This window comes from Carlito syrichta, unplaced genomic scaffold (genome assembly GCF_000164805.1).
Source record: "Carlito syrichta isolate Samal-C Ts95f unplaced genomic scaffold, Tarsius_syrichta-2.0.1 Scaffold130397, whole genome shotgun sequence".
NCBI lineage: Eukaryota > Metazoa > Chordata > Mammalia > Primates > Tarsiidae > Carlito > Carlito syrichta.
The window spans coordinates 31,259-37,369 of NW_007074493.1; positions in this window are offsets into that span (position 1 = coordinate 31,259).

A 6,111-nucleotide genomic window follows, 5' to 3' on the forward strand; every position below is an offset into this window, starting at 1 on the left:
CAAAAAAAAAAAAAAAATCCCCAGCCAGATGCCAACTCTCCTACCAGCAGCCAGCCTTGGCTGTCCCCGCCACCCAACACACACACCAGTGATCACTGGCCCTGGGAGCTCCCCCGAGCAGCTCAGACCTCCACACCTTGCTCTGCCTGTCTCTCCTTCCCCTGTCATTTCTTCTTTGTTCCTCTACTTCCATCATCTTTGTTCCAAAATCATTTCAGTGAATAGGGATTCACTGAAAGCCTGCTAATGTCCAGGTACTGGACTAGGTAAGGGACACACATGTGAGACACAGCCCTGCTTCATGGGGCATGTGGTCAGAACTGAGCCTAGTAGGCCCAGGATGATGTGTTGTCTTACAGGTGTGTCATCATAGCCCACACAGAGCAAGTACCTTCCAGGTCTCAGGGACAGGGCCGAGAGGCTGACAGACATCATCTCCTAGAACCATCTCAGCACTTCTGGGCACTGCAGACACACCAGGCACCGCACATGCAGCTGCACCCTCACACTGGGAGGGGATACACCCTGCCTGGGCAGAGGCTGCCTGGTGCAAGAAAAATGTAGAGTCCCCTGTCATCGCCCTCCCCCTTCCCTGGACCCTAGTCCTGCTCTCACTCATGCCCCAACTTTGTAATAAGGCAATGATTCTGGTCCCTGAGATATGAACACTGAGGGTCAGAGAGGCGGCTCCTTGCTCGAGACAGCATGGCTAACAGGTGGCAGAACCGAGGTTAGACTCATCTGTCTGGCACCCAGTCCCTTGTTCTTCACCCCCCATATTATATGACTGAGTGAGGAGGTATGTCTAAAAGGGTTCTGAATGCCAAAGAGGAGAGGACTTTTGGACAAGGATAGACCTTGGTAGGTGAACAGTACATTGCCAGGCAGACAAGGAAGAAGAGGCAATCCAAGCAAGGGGAACAGTGTGGGCAGAGGCTCAGAGGCATGGGAGAGCATGGCAGGTTTGGGGAACACCAGGCGCCTCAGCAGGGACAGGCCCATTGAGAAGTCAGAATTAGTGGAGGGCATGCAAGTCCTCTTTGCAAGTGAGCAGCTGAGGCTCAGAGGGCTCCAGCCACCAAGGCAAGGGGACCGGGGCTAGGTATAGGACTCCAGCCCCAGGTTTCTCAGGCTGGGACTTCCGCTCTCATATCCAGTTGCCTTTATGTTTCTCACCTCTCTCTTCCTATCCTTGCCTCTTCTCTCCACTCTCTTCCCCCTTTCTCCCCTCACTGGACTACCCCAGGAGGCTTCCAACCTTCTGCCACCACCAGGGTTCCTCCCCTTCTCCATATCCTTTCCCCTAGGTCTGCCTTCCACTTGCTTACCTGCTCCCTACCTCTGGGCTTTCTCCATAACACAGAGGGCACCTTCCTTGCTGGGTAAGGTCACAGGGATCATTTTGCTCATTGGTGTACAGTGCTCAGGTCACAATCTGCTCACCAACAGGTAAAGTACAGGTCTCAGATTGTCTGTTCGATTCAACCTGCTTCTGAATGGTGCACAGATACCCCGCGAGTCACCGGGAGTGGGCACACCGAGCCTAGGTCGATGTTGCCCAGTGCAAAAACAAAAATGCAAAGTCCCTTCTAATCGCTCTCCCCCTTCCCTGGCCCCTAGCCCTGCTGTCATTCATGTTCCAACTTCATAATAATCTAAGTAATTCTAGTCCATGGCAATGCAAATTGTCTTCAGAGGAATGCGACTGATTGCTGTCCTGTGGGTGCTGACCGGATCACCCGGTTCTGAATCCTGCTGTAAATCCATGTTAGCGTACTCTCTCTGACTACATATCTGGGTGGTACCTTGAATCCTCCTTTGAACAGGTTGTGTAACATCTCTCAGGGTCCCTCACTAATTAACAAGTTAAATACAATCTTTGACACATGTTCATCTTACTTCTGTATGAGAGTCATGGTTGTACTTTTTCAAATTCAATTATCTTGTAATACTCCCAAGATGGTGGCCAACTTGCATCTGTAAGCTGAGACAGTGGGGTTGGGGCAGAGTGCCCATGACTGGCCAGCCCCAGCACTGCTACTGCTGGCTAGTTGTTCCCTTGCCATCACCTCTCCCAGCATGTGTTGCACTGAGATTCCCCCGCCACCACTACTCCCCAATGGGGTGTGGGGAAAGGGGAGAGGATTTTCAGACAAGGATGGACCTTGGCAGGTGAATAGGACGTTGCCAGGCAGACATGGAAGAAAAGGCATTCCAAGGAAGGGGAAGCATGGGCAAAGGCTCAGAGGCATGAGAGAGCATGGCAGGTTTGGGAACACCAGGTTCACTAGGGCCCACAGAGTAGGGGCAGGCCCACAGAGAAGTAGAATCAGTGGGAGACATGCAAGTCCTCTCATCTTACCCCTTCTTTATGATGTTCCCTCCTGAAGGGAGGCCTTAACTCTACACTCTGAGCAGAAAGGGACCTTCCTTGTCCCAGTCATGCCCAGTCCATAGGTCTCACAGATGAGGGCTCTGGAGGCTTACCAGTGCGGAGATCAGGGGGGTGTTCTGAGAGATCTGCTGGTCTCTCTCTCCTTCCCTTCATCCCACTGTTCCTCATGGCCTAGCTGGCCCTGGTTTCAGGTGGGCCCTTAAGGAACTAGAGAAGCTCTGTTTGCCAACCCTGCCCCTCCCAGCAAGCCTGGCCAGAAGTCCTCCTATGGGGAGCAGGGCTCCCTGAGGACTCCAGGGAACCAGCCCACCTCACTGACCACTCCCTCCCATGGGGAAGTCTTCCTCACCATGGGACCTCCTTCCCCAGGAAGGAGAATGTCACACACTCCCCAAATAGCTCCTGCGTCATTAAAGCCACCCCCCCCCCTTTAGGATTCAGTGGAGAGAGCACTGGGCAGCAAGTCAGATGGAGCAAAGTTGGAATCCTGGCTCTGGCACCAGTTACTCACCATGGACCTTGTGCCGGGGCTGCCCCTCTCCAGTTTCCCACATGGAGGACAGGGATGTCACAGCCACCACCTGGTGAGGTTGTGAGTACTCCACAGGACCCAGTAAAGAGTCTTAGCACAATCCCGGCTCACAGTAGCTCTAGTAAATGCTGACTGCTGTTATAGTGGTTATTAATTAGGAATGCCCCCCACCATAAGAGACTAAGTGAGGTCAGGGTTGTTAATTTCATTGTATAAACTAGCAAATTGAGGTCCAGATGATAAGAAGATTCAAAATGTCTCTCAAAGCAAGGTCAAGTATAAAGCCGGAAAACAAAAACCTGGGGACACCTCCACCCCCACTACTGCCACCGATTTGAATTCCCCTCACCAGTTCCTGGGGAACATAAAAGGACAGAACTTTTTAAAGGGCAGATGGGGCCGAAGGATAGAGCTGGCCTGACAGCCTGGGCTCCTCAAGTCCCAGGAGTCCTGTGTCAGTTTGCTGTTTCTACCCTGGAGATGTTAAGGGGGTCACGTGGGCAACACAGTGCTCCTGAGCCTTCAGGGGAGGAGCAAGGAGAGCAAGAGACCCCTCCACCTGGGGCTCCCCATTCGGGATGGGCTCCCCATCCCACCCTACCCTCTCTGGGCTACACCAGCACCCAGGAGCAGCAGGCAGGTCTCTCGGGAAGCAGGGAATCTGACAACCTCTGGAAAGCTCATTACAGAGCCATCAGCTCCGCTACAACCGTTAGGGGGATGGACATGGATGGGAGCTTGGGGAGATCTTCCCAGGAGGCCACGCCTGCCTCCCCTGTTGTGGCCCAGGTCTACCCTCCCCTTTCCCCAGGTAGTTCTGGGGAGAGGAAGTGCAGAAGGCATGATATCCAAGATGCGCTCTCCTTTCAGGCCTGGTGGACACGGCAGAGATCAAGGTGACGGCCTCCCAAAGAGACAGGAGGGGTCAGAGTAGAGGAGGGGTCAGAGTCCTCAGCGGGGTGGGGCTTAAATGGATCACACCTTATCCCGGGCCAGGCCTTGTGCAGCTTACTCTGTCCCAGGCACTGGTCCAAATGCTTTGCAAGTGCTACTGCCTTTGGTCTTCACAACTACCACTAGAGGAGAGTGCTATTAACCCCTTTTTACAGATGAGGAAAGGAAACACAGAGAGGTTAAGTAACTTGTCCAAGCTCAGCGCTGTGCATATAAGACCTCATTGAATTATTCTTTCAACAACAACTCTATGGTATTTAAAGACTATTTTTATCACGGTTTTATAGAGAAAGAAACTATGGCTCAGAGAAGTCAAGTAACTTGCACAAGGCCACACAGCTAGGAAGGAGATTAGTATGAATTACAACACAGGGGTTTTTTAGCCACTCCCACCCTAAGCTTGGGCTCATGATCACCATATCACATCACCATCAACCCTGAAATGTACAAAGGGACCACCAAAAAACAAATTATCTTTTGGAAGGTGGGTATCCTCCACAAGGTAAGTGTTCTTGGAGTCCATCAGCATCATTGTACTAGCTAGCATTGTTGTGAAGGGCTGTTTTGTGGAAGAAATGTCCCAAATTGTGGCAAACAGGTGACTGGTTCTTCCACCGTGACAACACACTTGTCCACACTGTGCTGAGCATTCAGCAGCTTTTGACCAAAAAAATGGCATGATCCCCATGCCCCACGTTCCCTAGTCACCGGATCTTGCCCCCAACGACTTTTTTTTTTGTCTCCCTGGATGAACAAAGTCCTCCAAGGGAAGCGTTTTGCTGATGTGGAAGAGGTGAAACAAAAAATGGCAGAAGCACTAAAAGATACCAAAATTGACAAGTTCAAAAGCTGTTTTGAGCAGTAGAAAAAGTGTCATAATAGATGTATTGCATCCAACGGAGAGTGCTTTGAAGATGCCTGAAGTCTAAGCATGTAAGAATAAATACACAATTTTTTATAGATAAATTCTGGGATTGTATCTTTGTTGGCATATAACTGTCAATCCTGTTTTCCAGAGGAAGAAACCTAGGTTCCAAGAAGTAAAGTGACTAACCCAGAGCACACGGCTGGTAACCAGAGCTTGCCGAGTCAGGAGCGGTGCTCAGCCTGTGCGTCCCCATGCTCCAAGACACCATGCACTCCTTCTGCACATGTGGAGGCTATGGTTTCCCTCTCAGGCCAGGCACTCCCAGCATGAGGGGCTCCTTATTTCCAGAACCTCTGCACAGTCTCTAGCTAAGAGTCTTCGTAGAGAGGAGGCTTCCTTGAGTCCAGCTGTCTAAAACCAGACTCTGTGGCTTACAGGTAAGAAGTATCTTATCTCAAAAGGCCTGCATCAGAAACTAGAGTGCTCAGGGACCCTTGAAAGGCTTGCTGATGGTGGGACCTGTTTGGGGAAGACCTTGGGGGACCTGATCTCAGAGAACCTCAAATCCCACCCAGTTTCAAGAGCTTCCCCTGGAATCCTTGCCCACTCCCTTGGAACTGACCTTCTGGCTGTGGGTCTCAGCCTGAAGAGGACAAGTGACCTGCGCCAGTCTCAACTCTTCTGCTTCCCATCCCCAGCACTAGGAGGCCTTGGGCAGCTGACCCTTCCCCTCTGGGCCTTGTTTCTGCAAGGGGAGCATAAAGTCTCCCCCCTCAAGGTCCTACACAGGAGCCAGGAGAGTCAGTCCCCACCTGGCAGAGGCATCCAGGCCAGGGACGCTCAGAAACCCACCCCACTGGCCACTCTCATGGCCTTGCACTGGCACAGGACACAGAGTGAACGGCCCGTGAGGGTGGAACCCAAGGTGGTTGTCTGGCAAAGTGCACAGGACAAGGGAGAGGGAGAGAGCCTGAGAGGCAGGGAGAGATAAGGGACAGAGACAGAGGGAGACTTACCAAGACAGACCAGAGAAAAAATACAGAGCAAGAGCCCAAGAGAGAGTCTCAAATACAGAGAACGACAGGAAGCGAGGCGAACCTACAAATCCAGATACAGACCTTGAGGAAGACAGGCAGCCAAAAAACAGGGAAACAACAGACACAGAAAAAGGGGAGAAGAGGCGAGGGGCATGGCGGGGAGGCAGAAAACATAACTCCAAAAGAAAAGCAGAGACGCCATGCAGAAAGAACAGAGGCAAGGGGCTGAGGGAAGAAAGGAGCGAGGAAGAGGAGGGAGGAGGATGAAGGAGGTGAGGACCTAGGAGCCAGAGTAGAGGCTGGTCCCCCTGCCCCACCTGCCCCG